The sequence below is a fragment of the Phyllobates terribilis genome, unplaced genomic scaffold, assembly GCF_046119375.1.
Source record: "Phyllobates terribilis strain yellow unplaced genomic scaffold, ASM4611937v1 Scaffold_8__6_contigs__length_399053987, whole genome shotgun sequence".
In the NCBI taxonomy this organism is placed as follows: Eukaryota; Metazoa; Chordata; class Amphibia; order Anura; family Dendrobatidae; genus Phyllobates; species Phyllobates terribilis.
This window is the reverse complement of record NW_027362768.1, coordinates 133,136,559-133,158,704: the sequence shown is the minus strand read 5'-3', so window position 1 is coordinate 133,158,704 and position 22,146 is coordinate 133,136,559.

Genomic DNA, 22,146 nt, shown 5'->3' with positions numbered 1-22,146 from the left:
CAGAGACAGACTGGGATACAGAACGGCAGCAGCAGTACCGGAAAGTACAGGAGAGCGTCGAGCGAAGTCTCTGTCAATCAAGAGAAAGGCAGGAGAGGACTTATAACCAACATGCTCCCGCTGTTCCCCTGATACCTGGAGAGCAGGTCTTGAAAAGAAAAAGGCGGCTCCATAAGTTGGGCGACCAGTGGGAAAAGGACCCGTACACCGTACTGCCCTCAAGCCACAATAATCCAAAGGTGTACGTCATCAGCAAGGATGGAGGAGAGACCACAGCCACTGTCTCCAGAGACCACCTGAAAAAGTGCCACGAGAAGTTGCAAAGCACGGATGAAGATCAGGAAGACCCTCAACCCGTAGAGGAAAAGGAGGAAATGATCACCACTGTACTCGGAGACTTTCCCCGGTCCTGGACACAAGTAAACAACGCTATCGTGGTGCCCGTCCTCACCTTTCTCCAGCCAGCCCCTCAAGTGCCTACAGAAGACCAGGTAGAGCTGGAAGAGCAGCCGGCCCAGGAGGCAGAAGAATCCACACCAGCAGCACAGGAGAATCAACCCTCTGCTAGTAGTGAGCCTGTCGTGCCCCTAGTGAGCCAAAGAGTACGCAGACAGCTGCCCAGCTTCACATAACACCTCCTACACCCTGTAGTGCAGGACCAGTTAGTGAGCTCCGTAGGTCCACTAGAGTCACTAGAGGTCAGATGCCCGCTCGCTGGAAAATCTAAAGTAATGCACTGTAAATTTACCTGTTTCTGTTTAACTGTTTATGGTTTATGTTTGTTGCCTGTTATTAATTATGTTTCTCAGTTACCCTGCAGATTTCTTTGGACTAACAGGTTATGGACACTGGATAACCGGAACAATTCTTGTAGATAGTTGCACATTGTGCCTCTTGCGAAGACGGCCGCGGAAGAGAAAACCTGTCTGGCGTGGCCTACTTGCGGCCCAAAGTAGATAGCTCCAGCCTTGCAGCCACGCCCAGGGCCAACGCAAGGGGTTTGCTTTGGACAGGTCCCCTACTTCGCTTAAAACTTCACCTTGGGTGATATGGACACCCGGCTGCGGACATGCCGTGATCTTTAAAGAACTAAAAAGCTTCTTGTAAATATGTTATGGTGTTATTGTTATACCCTGCATTTATGTTTCTTTAAAAATGTGTTTAGTCCCGGAGTACTAAAATTTACTAGGGGGGAATGTGGCACCCCAGGGGTCTGGTTACCACAGTAAAAGAGATATATTATATCTGAGAGCAAGTGGGAGGTTTCTCTGGTCAGGAGCCCTAAGCATGCAACACGGCCCACCCAGACCTGGGAGGGGAGGAATCTGCCCTTATAAACTGGGTCTGGGGCGGGATTAGGTTAGTCAGAGCCTGGAGTGAAGTTCCAGACACAGGGAAAGTGACAACAGGAGCTCTGTAGGAGCAGGAGTGAGTGCCAGAGGCTGGAAGCTAGAAAGCTCGCCTTGGCTGAAGACACTAATACCGGACACGGAGTCCGAGGCTGTGGGGACATCCAGGTCCAGCAGCAGAATCCAACCGGCAGGGGATTCCATGTCCTCTGGCCTTAGAAACCCGAAGGCACGGTCACAAGCAAGGGATCAGCACCGCCATCGTGAAGCGGAGGCTAACGGAAGGCCCCCAAATCACCGGCCATACGGGTGAGCACCACACGGTATACTCAGGGACATGGGCTACTTCTACCCGCATAGAGCAAGGTAGCCAGGAAAGAGTGCAGATAGTCGGGGAGGCCTACGACTCCACCTGGCCAGGGGAGATCCTGCTTGCTCACAGACTGACCAGGCCCCTACTGCTAACCAGTACTCCCGGGAGGGTCTGTGTTATACCATCAGTAAAGACCCTGAACTGCACCACACGTCTCTGTGTTTCATCGCCGCACCAGCACCATTACTACTGGGACGCTCACACCATCACTCCCATCATCCACATTAGCTGCCCTGAGGCAATACTTCTCCCGTGGGGAGTTATCCCATACTCGGCTGTGCAAGCAACATCAGCCTCAGCGGTCTGCAGCGCAGCGGCGGTCCCCACTGACCGCAATCCACGGGTGGCGTAGTCGGACATTGTTATTACCTAAGACTGCCACTGGTTTGACTGCCCTGGGCACGGACCGGGTCACCGCCACACTGAGACTACAACCCCCAGCTATCCGGCTCCGGGTATCCTCCTGCACAGTACAGGCCCAGGTGGCGCGTCACTGACTCTTATAAAAATGAACAAGGGCTGGATTGGGCCAGACTTCTCAATACCACCGAATGATAGCAGCGTAACATAAACTCAAATCCAGTGTCTTTTTTTGGGAGGTGTATCCCCATGTACCTCTTCACATCCACACATGGGCATACGCTTCCTGATTTTGTCCATTTGCTCTTGTCCTCCTCCTTCTCCTCATCCCCCACCACCATATCACCAGGGTGACCGTGGTCTGTGATGCAACACCCACATAATTTTTTTAAAGGGTGTTTATGATGCCCGTAAAAAATTTTTTTTTATACAGTATGTTCATGTACAACCCCTGGGGTAAATGTTTGCACTTAGTGCATGGGCATTACAAGTATAGGAGATCCGCTCCTTTCTAATGGGAACATTTTTTTATGAAACCCTCCTCCATGTCTATTCAAAGGGGCATTGGAGTGCCTTCCAATTTTTGGCAGCCCTTGTATTCACTGCATAGGCAAACACAATGGGAGACCCACTTCCTAATAATGGGAACATTGTTTTAAGGAGGCCCTCTGACCTCCATGTCTCTTCCAAGGGGCATTGGAGTGCCTCCAAATTTTTGGCAACTCTTGCATTCACTGCATAGGCAAACACAATGGGATACTCACTTCCTAATAATGAGAACATTGTTTTAAGGAGGCCCTCTGACCTCCATGTCTCTTCCAAGGGGCATTGGAATGCCTCCAAATTTTTGGCAACCCTTGCATTCACTGCATAGGCAAACACAATGGGAGACCTACTTCGTAATAATGGGAACATTGTTTTCAGGAGGCCCTCCTCTAAGTCTCTTCAAAGGGGTATTGGGGTGCGTCCAAATTTTGGGCAGCCCTGCCACTCACTGCATATGCAATAACAGTATAGGAGACCCACTCTTTTGTAATGGGAGCAATAAAACATAGCCGGCTGATAACTCTCTAAGAATAATGAGGGCCGACTGCTGGCCCTTTAAGAATACCAAAGGTCGCCTGATGGCCCTATAAAAATAGGCTTTGTGACTTTCAGAGTCTCTCCTTCATAAATGAAACACGATGTGTATGATGATATCTCACACACCACATGGCCAGATAAGGTTGTAAAATGTTAAAATGACATTTCCTGGTGAATGCTTTTGTCACGGTTGAAAGCAATGCAAAAGTGAAAAAACGCATCAAAAACTCTACATGTGAACATAGCCCAAGGTGTGAAGGAGCATTTTCGTTTTTGGTTATTTATTTTGCCTTATATACAGTCATGGCCAAAAGTTTTGAGAATGACACCAAAATTATATTTTCACATGATCTGCTGGCCTCTGGTTTTTATTAGTGTTTGTATGATGTTTATATCACATACAGAAATATAATTGCAATCATATTATGAGTACCAATAGGTTATATTGACAGTTAGAATGAGTTAATGCAGCAAGTCAATATTTGCAGTGTTGTCCCTTCTTCTTCAAGACCTCTGTAATTCTCCCTGGCATGCTCTCAATCAACTTTTGGACCAAATCCTGACTGATAGCAGTCCATTCTTGCATAATCAATGCTTGCATTTTGCCAGAATTTGTTGGTTTTTGTTTGTCCACCCGTCTCTTCATAATTGACCACAAGTTCTCAATGGGATTAAGATCTGGGGAGTTTCCAGGCCATGGACCCAAAATCTCTATGTTTTGTTCCATGAGCCATTTAGTTATCATCTTTGCTTTATGGCAAGGTGCTCCATCATGCTGGAAAAGGCATTGTTGGGCGCCAAACTGCTCTTGGACGGTTGGGAGAAGTTGCTCTTGGAGGACATTCTGGTACCATTCTTTATTCATGGCTGTGTTTTTAGGCAAGACTGTGAGTGAGCCGATTCCCTTGGCTGAGAAGCAACCCCACACATGAATGGTTTCAGGATGCTTTACAGTTGGCATGAGACAAGACTGGTGGTAGCGCTCACCTCTTCTTCTCCGAATAAGCTGTTTTCCAGATGTCCCAAACAATCGAAAAGGGGATTCATCAGAGAAAATGACTTTGCCCCAGTCCTCAGCAGTCCACTCCCTGTACCTTTTGCAGAATATCAGTCGGCCCCTGATGCTTTTTCTGGAGAGAAGTGGCTTCTTTGCTGCCCTCCTTGAAACCAGCCCTTGCTCAAAGAGTCTCCGCCTCACAGTGCGTGCAGAAGCACTCACACCAGCCTGCTGCCATTCCTGAGCAAGCTCGGCACTGCTGGTAGTCCGATCCCGCAGCTGAAACAGTTTTAAGATACGGCCCTGGCGCTTGCTTGTCTTTCTTGGGCGCCCTGGAGCCTTTTTGACAACAATGGAAGCTCTCTCCTTGAAGTTCTTGATGATGCGATAGATTGTTGACTGAGGTGCAATCTTTGTAGCTGCGATACTCTTCCCTGTTAGGCCATTTTTGTGCAGTGCAATGATGGCTGCACGTGTTTCTTTAGAGATAACCATGGTTAACTGAAGAGAAACAATGATACCAAGAACCAGCCTCCTTTTAAAGTGTCCAGTGATGTCATTCTTACTTAATCATGACTGATTGATCGCCAGCCCTGTCCTCATCAACACCCACACCTGTGTTAATGGATCAAGCACTAAAACGATGTTAGCTGCTCCTTTTAAGGCAGGACTGCAATGATGTTGAAATGTGTTTTGGGGGTTAAAGTTCATTTTCTGGGCAAATATTGACTTTGCAAGTACAGTAATTGCTGTTAAGCTGATCACTCTTTGACATTCAGGAGTATATGCAAATTGCCATTACAAAAAATGAAGCAGTAAACTTTGGAAAAATTACTATTTGTCTCATTCTCAATACTTTTGGCCATGACTGTACAAGTCATTGCCCTGGAAAGGATGTTCCTTAACATATTTCCCAGGAAAATCCATTTTGGTTTTGTTTTTATATGTTTTATTTTGAGTCCGTAAAAGTGGCGTAATACCTCTGACAACGTTGTTGACAGAAGTGACCTGGGAGTCAGAAATGCTTCCACGGGTCTTCCCCATGCTGCCCCCATGTCATTTGAGCACTGTTCCCATCGATTTGGGCAATTTTTAGGCCCTCTGCAAATCGGCGGGGGAAGCCGCCTGAAAAATGCTCGAGTTTCCCATAGACTTATATTGGGCTCGTTGCTCGGGTCGAGCACCCGAGTATTCCAATGTGCTCGACCTGAGCATCGAGCACCCGAGCATTTTAGTGCTCGATCATCACTAAATATCACAGACAAAGTTAATTAAGAACATTTAAAATCGCTAAAGGCAGTAAGAAACATTCCCAGGCTAAAGATAAATAGCCGGGATACTATCAACCCCCTAGGACACAGGTGCTTAAATTAAATATGAACAAATTCACAGCAACACACAAAAAGATGTATGCATGTTAAAAGCAAGGCTTACATACATACAGTACAGACCAAAAGTTTGGACACACCTTCTCATTTAAAGATTTTTCTGTATTTTCATGACTATGAAAATTGTACAGTCACACTGAAGGCATCAAAACTATGAATTAACACATGTGGAATTATATACTTAACAAAAAAGTGTGAAACAACTGAAAATATGTCTTATATTCTAGGTTCTTCAAAGTAGCCACTAGCCACCTTTTGCTTTGATGACTGCTTTGCACACTCTTGGCATTCTCTTGATGAGCATCAAGAGGTAGTCACCGGAAATGGTTTTCACTTCACAGGTGTGCCCTGTCAAGTTTAATAAGTGGGATTTCTTGCCTTATAAATGGGGTTGGGACCATCAGTTGTGTTGTGCAGAAGTCAGGTGGATATGACGCGCCCCCTGGGCCAGTGCTGTTTGGGGATTACCCGGAGCCGGATCAGATGGGGGTTGTAGTCTCCGAGTGGCGGTGACCCGGTCCGTGCCCAGGGTGTCAAGCTCAGTGTGTGGCAGTCCTTATAGATGTTACTAGATGTTCTTTTGTGTAGACTACGCCACCCGTTGAATTGCGGTCAATACGGCCGCCGCTGCAGCAGGGTCCGCTGAGGCTGGTGATGTGTGTGCAGCTCAGGTAGTATAACCCCCAATGGGAGGGGTATAGCCTCAGGGGGTCAGTTGCAGAGGATGGGGGTTGTGGTGGTGCAGTGAGGATAGAAATGAGACTCAGAGTCGGGCTGTGCAGTTCAGGGTTTTTACTTACTGCAGTTGTGCTGGTCACTCCGGCCTTGAGTGACCACCCGAGCCGTGCTGCGTCCACCAGGTCCTGGACTCGGCCAACCCCCAGGTAATTCTGGAGCGTGGTCCTGAGCTCCCTTTCTGTCCTGTCCTCTTCTCTGGCCTTCCCCACCAGGGATCCACCTAAGTCCGGCTCCCTCGGGCCTCTTGTTGGTAAACCCTTGTCTCTGGGTTCCCTGACCCTATTCCTGGTCTGCCTTCCGGGTGGATTTAGTGGGTGGTCGTGACAGATTCTGCCCACGACCTCCGGTCTCTGGCTGAGGATTAGTGCCCTCCACCAGCTTGGGATCCGGTACCCTTGTGCCAACTCTTCACCCTCTGGTCTAATTTGGGCTCTTGGAGTTCCTTCTTTCTCCCCCTCTGGGTCCTTCTTTCTCCTCTCTCTCTCTTGGCCTTGGAGCTGCTCTTCTCCTCTGCTCTCTTCCTCTGACTCTGCAAAAAGACTGACCCTGATCTAAGATGGTTCCCACCTTATATACTCCCTCTATGTGTGAGCTCAGGTGACCAGCACCCAATGAGCTCCTAGCTTTACCCAGACTGCTCCCCCTATCTGCTCCTACACTACTGGGATGTTCCACCCCCCTCCCACTCCAGCCAAGGACAGACTCGGTCGTACCTGCACATTTATTAAGTGGGAGTACCGTCGGTCTGCCCCCCGGAAATGGGATGTATGTAGTGCATGCAGCCTTCTGAGCTCAGTTCCACACTCCATCCTTACCCGGGAGTGGAATACCACACCTCTGGCTTGAGGTGTAATACCCCTGTAGCAGCCGAATCCTCAGGGTGCTACAGATACACAGCTGATAGTCCTACTGAATAGACTATTAGAATTTGTATTATGGCAAGAAAAAAGCAGCTAAGTAAAGAAAAACGAGTGACCATCGTTACTTTAAGAAATGAAGGTCAGTTAGTGTGAAAAATTGGGCAAACTTTGAAAGTGTCCCCAAGTGCAGTTGCAAAAACCATCAAGCGCTACAAAGAAACTGGCTCACATGAGGACCGCCCCAGGAAAGGAAGACCAAGAGTCACCTCTGCTTCTGAGGATGTTTATCCGAGTCACAAGCCTCAGAAATCGCAGGTTAACAGCAGCTCAGATAAGAGACCAGGTCAATGCCACACAGAGTTCTAGCAGCAGACACATCTCTTCAACAACTGTTAAGAGGAGACTTTGTGCAGCAGGCCTTCATGGTAAAATAGCTGCTAGGAAACCACTGCTAAGGACAGGCAACAAGCAGAAGAGACTTGTTTGGGCTAAAGAACACAAGGAATGGACATTAGACCAGTGGAAATCTGTGCTTTGGTCTGATGAGTCCAAATTTGAGATCTTTGGTTCCAACCACCATGTCTTTGTACTACGCAGAAAAGGTGAATGGATGGACTCTACATGCCTGGTTCCCACCGTGAAGCATGGAGGAGGAGGTGTGATGGTGTGGGGGTGCTTTGCTGGTAACACTGTTGGGGATTTATTCAAAATTGAAGGCATACTGAACCAGCATGGCTACCACAGCATCTTGCAGCGGCATGCTATTCCATCCGGTTTGCGTTAAGTTGGACCATCATTTATTTTTCAACAGGACAATGACTCCAAACACACCTCCAGGCTGTGTAAGGGCTATTTGACCAAGAAGGAGAGTGATGGGGTGCTACGCTAGATGACTTGGCTTCCACAGTCACCAGACCTGAACCCAATCGAGATGGTTTGGGGTGAGCTGGACCTCAGAGTGAAGGAAAGAGGACCAACAAGTGTTTAGCATCTATGGGAACTCGTTCAAGATTGTTGGAAGACCATTTCCGGTGACTACCTCTTGAAGCTCATCAAGAGAATGCCAAGAGTGTGCAAAGCAGTCATCAAAGCAAAAGGTGGCTACTTTGAGGAACCTAGAATATAAGACATATTTTCAGTTGTTTCACACTTTTTTGTTAAGTATGTTAAGGGAGGGCAATAACTCTTCACGGTTGACCAAGTGAGTGTCAAATTATTATGTTGATTGCAATCCACAGAAAACCAAACGGAAACAATGTTCTGTATTAGGAGGATTCAAAGAATCTCGGATCCCGTTTATTTTGCTTAGCATTTTATATTGTTTTGAGTATATCAAATAGCCAATCAACTCTACAGCCATACTACAATACTATAGGCTAACTGATGTTAGTATAATTATTACGGAAAACACATATATGGTCATATTATCATTGTTAGTTTGAAGCACTATGGAAATTTTACAAGGTCAAACCTGGCCTAAACAAGTTAGATAACAGAGTGTCTGACAAAATGTTCTCTTGAGAAACGGTTAGTGTGAGATAAGTTCTATGGGAAGAGAAAGAAAGAATGTATGTTATGCAAGGAGTGATAATAACATGATTTTAAAGCGAGCAGACAAAATGGAGTTGTTCTAGCATGAGTATCAATATGTCCTTTACATTCCCCCCTAAAAATTATGTTATTATCAACAATAGAGGTGCTTTCCCAGGGTCATATTTTGAGCCTGAGGGACATTGGTCTTCACCAAATTAGTGCCCTTGTTACCAATTGAGGCTGTCGCGGCATGTCCATCCCCCCTTGTTAGTTGATATAATCATAAGCTCAGATCTGAGGTTGGTCGGGGCGGCAAGCGGGTAAAGGTCATCATTCCCTTGTCATCCAGGTCCTCAATGCTGGTTACATGTCCGTGTATAGTAGCACTGGATGTTGGTTAACAGCGTCCTCCTTGCTCTCTGATGACTGGCAGGCTTTCCTCATGCAAAATGGGATACAATAAAAGACTAGTTTTAGTAAAACATATATTAACAAGCAAGCAACAATATGCAACACTCTTTGGTCATTTCGTTATGTTTGTTATACTCTTCCCTGAGTTTCCTAATGTCTTCCATTTTAGTCTTTAACTGTATGGTAGAGTCGGGGTCAATAGGCTGGGCCTATAAACTCTATAACCTGACACATCCCTTCTTGAGCTGCTGTCAAATAGAATAGTCCAGCACTAAGGTATGTTGTTTAGCCACTATGATAAGTTGATTTTACACTGCACTTAATTACTTCCAAAATATTCTAAATCTGGTCATCTAAGTAATCAGTGACTTCCACTAATTTGTCCCACATTTGTGTTACCATAGAGTAAAGGAAGACAGTACTAACTATCTTATTGGGTATGCTCATTTGTACTAAATGAGGTCTTCCTGATGGGCGTGGGGTGGTGTTGTCCTTGGCACGTTTATAAATGGTATGAAGAGGGATGGTTCTCAAATCTACTTTACTATGGGGAATAAGATAAGTGGCTGAAGTTAGCCGGGCCAACGTACAAGTCCCCCCCTACTCCGACTGGGAGCCATTTGTACGCATTATTCCCACAGACCCAATATGTGGCTGATGGCCGATCCCATAAAGCAGAGTGCTGTAATACTAATTTATGCACCAAATCAATAAAAACTGTGTTATTTGATAACATACATCATGAAGGCATTTGTCCCAGGGGGCTACAATATCCAACATTTGGATTGCCACATGTTGGATTACTAGGCTTATATTTAGAAAATCCATTACAAGGGACGTTACCAGATATTTTATAACGTGTCATTGGTGCCTTTTATAAACAGATTTGCATGTACCCATGAGTGATTATGAATGTATCTTTACAACAATGACGGTCTGGGACGGACCGCCAGAAAGGGCATACTAGCGGCTGAAACTGGTGAGTGAGTACATATCTAACAGTCACTGATCTGGTTGTTTTCTAATTGTCTTAATTCTTGTACCAAAATCTGATGGTGAGTAATGAACTTATTAGTAAAGTACTATGTTGTAGGCTATTCCAGGTATTGACTAGTTTAACCATATATATTATCATAAAATATCTCAGCTGTTGGGGTTGTCAGGAGCACTTGGTATGGTCCGTCATACAATTCTAGTCTGTGTTTCCGAACATGCCTCTTCACATACACATAATCTCCAGGCCTGAGGGTATGACAACCTTCTGCATCAGCCGGATCTGGAATAGAAGATGATACTAACGCATGGGTGTTAGTTAGGGCTTTGGCAAGCTGAATCACATATTGCACAACATAATCTGTTTCTTCTGATACTGTAAACCAGACAACGTGTCAACGTGTATGTGCATCTATTAGAAACTTAAGGATATAAAACCATCTAGAGAATTAGTTTACATAAACACATATAATGCTCTGTCATACACTGATCATGATGATCTTCCTCATACATATTCTGGGATTCTGGGTGTAGTGTGCATTGCGGTCTGTATTCCGGGTGTGCTAAGATGGCTACCACCAGAAGGAAAAGGAAGCATACTACAGGAAGGGTGCACCAAGATGGCCACCACCAAAGGGACATGTGGTCAGAGGCTGGAGGTGATGCAATGGGTGTAGCAACATGGCCGCTACAGGAAGGATTGGAACTTTGGGCGGGCATAGGTATAACAGATGAGGATGGGGCACTAGGAGTGGCTTGGGTAGTGACAATGGGTGGGTCTCCTGAGCGGGGCACGTGAAATGCAATCCAATAATCTGCTGACAATGGATTCTGCTGGCCACAATTAGAACATTTCCAACAATTCATTACTCCGCCATTATCGGAGAGCAGTATCTTTGTAATACACATAACATAGCGTCTTTCCCTTATTGTCTGTATTTTCTTCCTCCATTCACCTTTTTTCCCTCTCTGCTCTGTATCAAGCCAAGGCCGTTTTGCTATGCTAGCAGCTGTAACTGGGCGCTTATCTGGCAGCGTGCATATTTCAGTTAACCATTTAAGTTCCTCCACATATCTATATACTTTTTCCTTCGGTCAACAAACTCAGCGCAACCTTTCAACATTTCAACATTCCATTGGTATCTGATATGTTAATCATAATTGTGGGTAGTGCCTGTAAGATGCAGACCTCCTCTATGTGTGCATCAGAGTTTGGATCCTTTAAAGTAAGGATCATCTGACCATTGTCTTGGAATTGAATTCTGGATTGGAATTTAGACAAGAGGTCCGCTCCTAAAAGATTTACCTGGCAGGTCGGGGATATGACAAATTGTGCCATCACTACTTCTGGAAATGGGCCAATTGGAATAGGTTTGGTGAGAGTGTGTTTGTTAGGTCTGCCATCTACACCGATCAATATTAGATTGTCGTTAGAAAATTGGACTGGGTCAGTTCAGTGGATTAATTTTAAAATGGAGTTGGCCGCCCCAGTGTCTACCATGAACTTTACTGGATGGATTCCCTCCCACTGGGAGAACTACAGATGAACAGAGCCCGGGGGTGATTACGGGCATCACGATGGCAGACTCTGGTTGGCCTTCCTTTCAGAACGGGCGGTCCTGGGGAACATTTTCTCGTGACAAGTCCCGTGGGCCGGGTGTCCTATTTCTGAATACGGGGACTTGTGTGGTGCACTGACCAGCAGGGGTGTGACAGTCTCTTTGGAAGTGTCCTGCTCGGCCACACCTCCAACACTGAAGACGGGAATTCGCTACTGGTCTTCTCTCGGGATACATTACTTGCTGATCAGGTACCACCATGGGGTAATAGTGGGGCTGTAAGGGAGGAGGAGGATACCGGGGGAGCAAGGGGGGGATACTGTGCTATGGGTACTGTGGGTGCAGCAACTACCATTGTACTGATTGTGGGGAGATCTTGGAGGTAGGGGAATACTGGAGGAGACCAGATATCGGGTTTGATTGTGGGTTTGATTAATTGAGCAGCATAATCAACAAGATCCCTGTCGATGGCCAAGAGTCTTATCTCTCTCAATTTAGTTGGATGCATGGCAATACACTGCTTTATAGCCCCGACTATTATTTTGGCCGCATATTCTTTTGGGTATCCAAAGATACCAGTGGAAATGAAAGGCAGGGCTAGGGTTGGGGCCGCATGAAGCTGTGATGCGTATGCCTGGGTGTTTTGGATTGTTTCTTTAAGCAGGTGTTGTGACCTGGGTAAATCCAGAGGATCATATTTTGGTCCAACAGCATGCATAACAAACTGACATGATAGCTGTCCGGCTCTTGTAGCCATCACCTCTCCTTGTCTTAATGGACCATGGTCACGGATGTAATCATTAGATGCAGCTTGTATTGTAGGTCCTCCAATATGACTTATCTCTGCAGCTAGCCCCCACCCATGCTGCAGTTTCGCATTTGCTGCGTTTACAATGATCCCAACCTGCTGTTGTGGTATACTCCCCATGCCTATTCTCAGTATAGTAGAGAATTCTGAAGGACCATTCAGTAAAACAGACGCCACCTCCTCATACTCGCGTCCATGTTCTATTTCCCCAGTTTGGGAGAGGGTGAATAGGGAAGAGTTCAGAGGACCCTGGGTCCCTCTGAATGGAGTATGATGGTAGGGGCAGGTGGGGTAGTGATTTATAATACACGCCATCAGCGTTAAGTAATGGGCAGGTTGGTGCTACAACACCGGGTTTACATGCTCCACAATTATAGCACGTCTTACAGAGCCAACCATCTGGGTTATATGATGGTGGCTGACTCTCAGTGGGAAGTGCAGGGTATTTAATCTCATAAGGTATAAATTGCTCAGTTTCCGGATTCAGGGGCTGGGGTACTGCTACATTTGTGGGAGATGCTTCTTTAGGGGCTTTAGATTTGGATTGTGGACACATAATTTGGGAAGGGGGACCTACTTCCTCCTGTACTTTTTCAACATATCCTTCATCACAAATCTCATGTGCCACTTTCCTAAAGTTTTCAGCATCTTCCAACAATCCACAATCAACTAATTTTCCTCTATGGCGAATTCCTTCGTCCCACAACACAGGCTGAAGCCTCCCCTCCACAGGAAAATTTAACACCTTAAACACTTTTGGCGCGTGCTTAAATGATCTTTTCCCTTCTCGACTGATCATGATATTCTTCACATTCTCCCTCTCCTGCGGGGGAGACAAATTCTTTCTGCTCCACAGAAACATTGATTATTCACTACAACTGACAAAAAGATCCTTAATTTGTGCACAGCGGAGTCTGGCCAGAGCTCCCAGCTGTTCCACTATTAACTCACCCCTCCCGTCGGGGGAATTCTTTCACAGCACAATGAAAGGAGGAGCACTTTTTGCATCAGCTTTGCAGCTCTTAGCAACTTAGCAGCGCTCCGGACACTCGATATACGTATATCTACTTGCGTGTCCTACCCAATCTTCGATCACCTGCCGCAACTGAAACTAACAATGTTCAGTCTCTCCTAAGGATTTTTGTCAGAAGCTGAGAAAGATTCACACAATATGCACTTGTCAATCCGAGGTGATACTGTTTTGAAGTTAAATAATATCAGACCCCTAATGGGACTACACCCCTTATAGTCTCACCTTTGACTATATCCAACCAGGACGTCCAGAGATACTGCAAACAACCACACACCACGTGGAAACCACGCCAAACGGTCAGTGTCACTAGTAAAGAACTGGTGCACTTACCCTGGCTTTTTGTGGGGGATGATCAGTCCCAATTCCAGTGGGGGAGGCTGAAAGCAAGTCTCTCTTTGTGGACGTCCAGAGGTGGAGGGGGGTCCCTGGTTAGGAATCCGAGTCACGGCACCAACTGTTAAGGGAGGGCAATAACCCTTCACGGTTGACCAAATGAGTGTCAAATTATTATGTTGATTGCAATCCACAGAAAACCAAACGGAAACAATGTTCCGTATTGGGAGGATTCAAAGAATCTCTGATCCCGTTTATTTTGCTTAGCATTTTATATTGTTTTGAATATATCAAATAGCCAATCAACTCTACAGCCATACTACAATACTATAGGCTAACTGATGTTAGCATAATTATTACGGAAAACACATATATGGTCATATTATCATTGTTAGTTTGAAGCTCTATGGAAATTTTACAAGGTCAAACCTGGCCTAAACAAGTTAGATAACAGAGTGTCTGACAAAATGTTCTCTTGAGAAAAGGTTAGTGTGAGATAAGTTCTATGGGAAGAGAAAGAAAGAATGTATGTTATGCAAGGAGTGATAATAACATGATTTTAAAGCGAGCAGACAAAATGGAGTTGTTCTAGCATGAGTATCAATACGTCCTTTACAAGTATATAATTCCACATGTGTTAATTCATAGTTTTGATGCCTTCAGTGTGAATGTACAATTTTCAAAGTCATGAAAATACAGAAAAATCTTTAAATGAGAAGGTGTGTCCAAACTTTTGGTCTGTACTGTATGTACGCTGTAATTTGTATGAAGACCATCATCCCACCAAGGTGCTACCTGTAAAGTGGATAAATATCACACAATATAAACTGCATGCAAAAAGTGCCACTGCAACAAAACATGACAGAAACACAACTATCAGACAATATAAGCTGCATGAGAAGAATTCTCCTGGAACGGATAAATGACAGATATAATGACAAATAACACCTGTAGGTATGCAAGACGATGTAGCATAAAGCCTATGGTGTAAGATTATGATGAATATAGGATAATAAAAGGCAATCTGAAAAGTGGCTAAGTGCAAAACTTCATAGGCATGCGGTTGCCGGCTAAAGGATCCATGTAAGGATAAAGTCACCTGAATATATAACCTAGGAGGGATCAGATACCCCACATGTATCGCTACATGTGCATGTAGCTTCCTCAGTGCAAAAAGTGCAAGTACCTGACATCCAATGTCTCAATATATATGTGTCAAACAAATAGGTCATTAAATTAGAACAAATACACATAGTTCTCATGTTTAAGCAAGCCCAGCGTGGTGGCATCCCCTGAAGTGGGAGGATCACATGATCAGCCCATGTAGTATAAGCAAAATGGGCTAGATAGGTCAGGTGGCGCAATACAGAGTCTAGCGGAAGTCAGTAGAATCAATGTAATGTGCATGCGTGCCCGGTCACAGACGAGACTGAAAGTCAGAAGTGCGCTCATGTTTAACTGCACACAAGATCTATGTAATGTGTGTGCGCTGTTTTTTTGATGCACTCAAGATCAGTGTAATGCTCGTGCGCACCCAGCCACAAACAAAACCGGAATCACAAATGGGCTCATATAAACTGCACTTTTCTCATGCCATGCACGAGAATGGATCGTTCATAAGTATAGGTACACACAATAGCTGCGCGCCCGGCTCAAGTGGCCACCGGAAGTCACAGGCTCAAGGCTGATTGAACAAGAGCTACACCGCATACAATTGTGCAATTTAATGCACACCCAGCACAGATAAACACCAAGTATCATGGACATAGGACTAATGGACCACAATAAACAGATTTAGTACTGATATGTATGGCTAAGCCATGTTCGGTCGAAATAAAGATCAGAGACATCAATTAGAGTTCTGTATAATATACATCTTTAATAAATGAACCAACATATGAACAAAAATACACAGCCCGCCAATTAGGCGGAGTGTGCTCAGTCAGAAGGTAATTGAATAAAAAGGACAGTGCCAAACCATTAATGCAGACATAAGCCCCTCCCCAAATAAGACACATGTGTGGCGCCCCTGTGGGTTCAGTCGCCACAGAGGTACTGCATCTCACCCAGAGGTGTGGTATCCCACTCTCGGGTAAGGATGGAGTATTGCCTGGGACCCACACACTAGCATCCATTACACTCCACTTCAGAGGGGAAGGAGAGGGAGCAGGAGCTCTTTAGGAGCTCTGCTCAGAGGAGCGGGCCTAGAGAGAGAGGCCCAGGAGGAAAGGCTGGAAGAGGACGGGAGCAGAGGGAAGGCTCCAGGAGTGAGGGGATCCCAGGGGCACGGCGAGTGCGGAAGCCACCCATGCACCCGAATCTGCAGGAACGTAGAGGGATTAGGCTGCGAAGGGGACCGGCCCCTAACTAGTGGAGAACTACAAGACTCAGCTAGAAACCGGAGGCTTCTGTGCTTTCAGGGTGCATTTGCTCACAGCCGCAACTATATCGCCGAGAAGGTAGCCATATAGGATTCAGGGAACTGCAGGTTGCCCGCCAAGATCCGAGGTTACCGACTTGGAACACTGGTTGCGAGGTGCAGGGCAGGAGGGTGAGAGCCAGCTCAGGAAGACGACCGAGGAAGGCACACAGAATGGGGTCCCGTTATGTACTCCTGAAACACCTGGGAGTTTGCTGAACCCCTGCCTTGGTAAACACAGGACGGTGTGGGAGGTTACCCTGGTCCTGGTAGCTTGGAGTTCAACAACTGTGAGTAAACCTTGAAGACTGCACCCCACTGTGTCTTAGAATTATTATCTGCGCCATCCCCTGCACTACACTGCACAGCAACATCTACCTCATTAATCATCACTGCACTGCCCTGGAGCTTAGCTCTACTTGAGGAGAGCTGAACCAACTCTGCTGCGTCACCATCAGCTCCAGGGGATCTGCATCGCAGCCGTGGCTCCATATAGCCGCATACCACAGGTGGCGTCACGAACATTAAACTATAAAAACTATAATCCCACTTTTATTGACCGCCCTGGGTCACGGACCGGATTACTGCCACTGTGACATCTCCTGCACCGACTGGCCCAGCACTGAGTACCCCACGGCCCAGGGGGCGCGTCATACTTGGCGTCACGAACAGGATATGAAACAACCCGTTATAACCGGGTATTGTGCGCCTAGAGACTGTGTTGTATACTGAATGTGGCGCACTCCCCTGAAGAACGGGCACCATTATGTGCGTGGTAAAAGACAACAAAGAGCCTCCCATCGTGGGCCGGGTTCCAGAATGGCGCCAAAAGTGCAGCCCGCCCCATGCCCCTGTGGCCATATATCTGGACCTGTCCATCAGTCTGGGAAAGCCGCCCCCAGGTGTGGCCAAAAGCAAGCAGCCATGGGACCGCCCCAGAAAGGGGAGAGGAGAAACCTTGGAGACAGGGCAGGGTCTCCAGTTGAGCAGCCAGACTGCAACTGGCAGGTGACATGGACGGAGACCAGCCTCAGACTCCGGGCCGTGGCCTGCAGCCAAGTGCATCATCCCTCAACCTGGAGGGGATCTTAATGAAGCTGTCCCTGGAGGATATTGGGTTCCTCCGAGATGAGGTGCAAGAGCTGGGCAGAATAATGGAGGAGGTCCAGCAGGCTGCCGTCGCCGTCTGGAGGGCCGAGCTACTGGAGAAGTTGCTGACCCGGCAGCAGTCCGCGCTGCATGCGACCAGCGGTGCCCCAGCCCCGGCGGAGCTACTCCAGGACCAGGAGGTGACAAGCCGAGCTGAAGCGGCCGTGGGAGCAGTTAAGGACGACACCCCTGTCCCGGGCACTGACGTCACTGATTTGCTCCTGGGCCCGGTGATGGAACCTCCTACCCTGAGCGCTTGTGACGTAGACTTGCTCCTGGGCCCCCTGCTAGAGCCACCTGCCCCCACACCCGAATGGGTGTACGGACGCGTGGCCTGGGATTGGTCAGCGGAGGTCGAGGACCAGAGCCTCCCTCTGTTGCCCACTCTCACACCCTCGGTTGCCCAGAGAGAAGAGGGAGACCAATTCAGATGGGATAACTCGTAGGGTGACCTGATGGGATTTCTCCGGGAGACCCAAAAGGAGGCCGCACGCAGAGTGGAGCATTGCCGGCGGGAACTCCTTCAACTAGAGGCGGAGCGGTGCACCCGGTGGGTGCGCTGGGAGAGGATGGAGGCCCGCAATATGGAGGAGAAAACCCGGGCCCGCAAAGCAAAGCCGGCCACGCCCGATCCACGGGTAGAGGATGGATGGAGGATGGGGCTTTATCCGGGAACCACAACTTGGCACAGACCTCTTTGTGAATCGGCGGGATGTGGAGTTCCATTTACCGCAGGGACATCCGGCGTGGGATCTGTACACTGGTGACAAGGTCACCTACACCAGGCACAGAGGAGAGGGGGCTGGTATGCTCTCCATGTTCACAGGGTGGTGAAGGAGAGTGTACCCTTGCCATCTGAAGAAGATGACTCAGCTGGGCCATCTAGGTTTGGGCCAATGTTCCCCCGGAGGGGACCCCACTACTGAACTGTTTGCTTTAAAAACTGTACTGTATATAGTTACCCCGAAGGGTAAAGCAGGAATGCTGCATGTTTGAAGAGTTTGGTTTATTTGCCTAGTATACCTGGTTAAGGCACAAAGAACTATCAGGCTGAGGACTGTGAGCAGCCAAAAACTTTTAAACTGTATATAGTTTGCACTTCTTAAAGTGCTTCTTATTGGTTTTATACAGACCGCAGAACAAAAACCCGTTTGGTGTGGCCAAAGACGTGGTCCAACAGCTGGATAACCTATGCCCTGCAGCCACGCCCAGGGCCTACGTTGAGGGTTTTCAGACGGGTCCCTCAAATTGCACCTTCACCAGTGAGATGGACACCGGGCTATAGATTTCACTGTAGTTTATTGAAAAATGTTTGATATAGAAAAATGTTTTATTGATGTGAAGAGAATTTAATTGGAAAAAGTTTTATAATGTTTTGCAAGCTGATATAGTAATCTGTAACGTTTAAGAAAATGTGCCTCCCATAAAGGGAAGAAAAGTTATGATGTTCTTCTATGTGAATGCTTTCTAAAATTTTGAATGTCTAAAATACCTTGTTTTTATTCTGTTCCAGCCCGCAGACGTGCTGTGTTTTACCAGGGGGGTATATGGCGCCCCTGTGGGTTCAGTCACCTCAGAGGTACTGCATCTCACCCAGAGGTGTGGTATCCAGCTCTCAGGTAAGGATGGAGTACTGCCTGGGACCCACACACTAGCATCCATTACACTCCACTTGAGAGGGAAGGGCGAGATTGCTCCTAAGGGAGAGCACAGTCCCTGGTCCCTGGCTGGAGGGTGGAACCATGTAGTGGGTGTGGGTGGAGGAAGTAGTTTAGGGGAGCACTTCAGTAGGTGTATATAAAGAGGGAACCATCTTGTAGGAGACAGATCAGTCTGAGAGGGGAAGGAGAGGGAGCAGGAGCTCTATAGGAGCTCTGCTCAGAGGAGCGGGCCAAGAGTGAGAGGCCCAGGAGGAAAGGCTGGAAGAGGACGGGAGCAGAGGGAAGGCTCCAGGAGAGAGGAGATCCCAGTGGGCACGGCGAGTGCGGAAGCCACCCGTGCGCTCGAATCTGCAGGAACGTGGAGGGATCAGGCTGCAAAGGGGACCGGCCCCTAACTAGTGGAGAACTACAAGGCTCAGCTAGAAACCGGAAGCTTCTGTGCTTTCAGGGTGCAGTTGCTCACAGCCGCAACTATATCGCCGAAAAGGTAGCCATATAGGATTCAGGGAATTGCAGGTTGCCCACCAAGATCCGAGGTTACCGACTTGGGACACTGGTTGCGAGGCGCAGGGCAACCAGTCGCTGTCCCCATTGGGGCTCACAATCTAGATTCCCTATCAGTATGTCTTTGGAGTTCAACAACTGTGAGTAAACCTTGAAGACTGCACCCCACTGTGTCCTAGAATTATCTGCGCCATCCCCTGCACTACACTGCACAGCAACATCTACCTCATTAATCATCACTGCACTGCCTTGGAGCTTAGCTCTACTTGTGGAGAGCTGAACCAACTCTGCTGCGTCACCTTCAGCTCCAGGGGATTTGCATCGCAGCGGCGGCTCAATATAGCGCCATATCACAGGTGGCGTCACGAACATTAAACTATAAAAACTATAATCCCCCTTTTATTGACCGACCTGGGTCACGGACCGGGTCACTGCCACTGTGACATCGCCTGCACCGACCGGCCCGGCACCGAGAACCCCACGGCCCAGGGGGCGCGTCATACATGGATGGGAGCAAAAACATTCGCATGTATAAGGAGTGATGACACCAATTTGTGAATCCCATGCGACCATGCTAAAGACATGTAGATGAGGTCATGGCAACATGATATTGCCCAACATAAACAGTGAGGCACAGGTAATGAAAAAAAAAAAAAGAAATATATAAAAACTAGATGGTGGCCCGATTCTAACGTATCGGGTATTCTAGAATATGTATGCGGCTGACCGGGCGCAATGAGCAGAGCGGTGTTTAAATTTGGCACGAAAATTGCTGATTGATCACGGCCGTTGGCGGCGACCAATCAGCAAAGCGGTGTTTAAACTTGGCGCCAATATCGCTGATTGGTCGCGGCCGGCGGCCGTGACCAATCAGCGAACCCTGTTAGTGAGGACCGGAGACAGTGTATAAATTTGACGCCAAAATCGCTGATTGGTCGCGGCCGCCGACCGCGACCAATCAGCGAATCATATTAGTGAGGACTGGGGAGCGGCGCTGCCTGTGCGGAAACTTCCGCTGCGAGCAGCCGGGAGATGCCCGGCTGCTCGCAGCAGAAGTATCCTGACCGGTGGCGCCGCTCCCCGGTCCTCCCTTCACACTTGCTGTCGGGAGGTCAGCGGCCCTAGCCACTGATCTCCCGACGGTAGCCGCATGGAGGTCAGCGGCGCCGCCGGTCGGGGTACTTCTGCCCGTGAGCAGCCGGGAGATGAGCGGCTAGCGCCGGTCATCTCCCGGCTGCATCACCGCTGACCTCCGTGCGGCAGATGAGCCGCTAACGGCCGCCATCTTTTTCTGAAATCCCGCGTCGCTGATTGGCCGCGGCTGGACCAATCAGCGACGCGGGCTTTCCTGGACAGAAGAACAGACAGACGGGATAAGATGATTATATATATTAGATGAGGGTACCTGAAAGAATGAAGTATGACACTATCATACTAATTGGACCATAAGTAAACAGATTAGGCCCAAAGTAAATATTCTGGGCATCCCATATAGGCCAAAAACACATAATATCGGTCCTTAGGTAAGATGAAAATATATAATGCGTGAGCATGAGGCACAGAAATGGATAAACCGGATAATGAGGCACTGACGGGTACTAGAAATCTAGAGGCTTCAGGGATGATGGACTTCAAGCAAATGTATTATATAATACAATATGTTTCTTGACTTAACCCTCCAAAAACAAAATTACAGAATAACGACAACACATGTGAGTTGTCTTATTGGACAAAGCAGAGATTATTGTAATAGAAGAAGTATCCTATATCGTAAAACATGAAATGTTCGAACCTAAAAAATAAGCAAACAAGGAAAGTAATTAGTATTGAACAAAAAAAAAAAAAACGAAGAGAAGGAAGGACAGGGAATGCAGTCCAGACCCTCAGCAGACTAGGTATCCTTGTAGAAACCCACAAAAAGTAACTCCTCATTGATGCCCACAGGTGCCAAAGTGTCAGGGTCGTAAATGCACTTGGACTCCTGCCTCAAAAGTTCCTTAGTCACCGAACCACGCCAATACTGGTGTTAACCACCTCAAGTCCTATGACCTTTTGACCCCTACTGCGGCCACCATGTTGTGCTAGGAAGTGAGAAGCCACATATGAAATTGACTTACCCTTTTCCTTGTCACCCAAAGCTGTAGCTATATTTGACAGTTGCTGTTGGACCCAACGTCTTAGTTCTTGGGTTGTCTGGCCTATATATAGCTTTGAACAAGGACAGATAAGTGCATATAAAACATTTCTAGTGTGGCAGTTAAAGTAAGCATGAGAACAAATTGGCCCAAGATGGTCTGGAAGTGGAAGAGTGATGCTACGAGATACTATCATGTATTGGCAAACAGTACAGCCACCGCATGGGAAAGAGCCGGTGATCCTATTTCCTCTGTTCAAGGGATGGACCGGACATCTAAAATGACTGTTGGTCAGTTGATCTCTCAAATTTCTTGCCCTTTTGGCTATCATTTTGGGGAGATTAGGAATAAAGGCAGCCAATCTGGGCTCACTGAGGAGAATTCCCCATTTCTTCTCAAGGATTTGGTAGACATCACCCCACTGTTGTTAAAAGGAGTAATTAAATTAATCATATGTGAA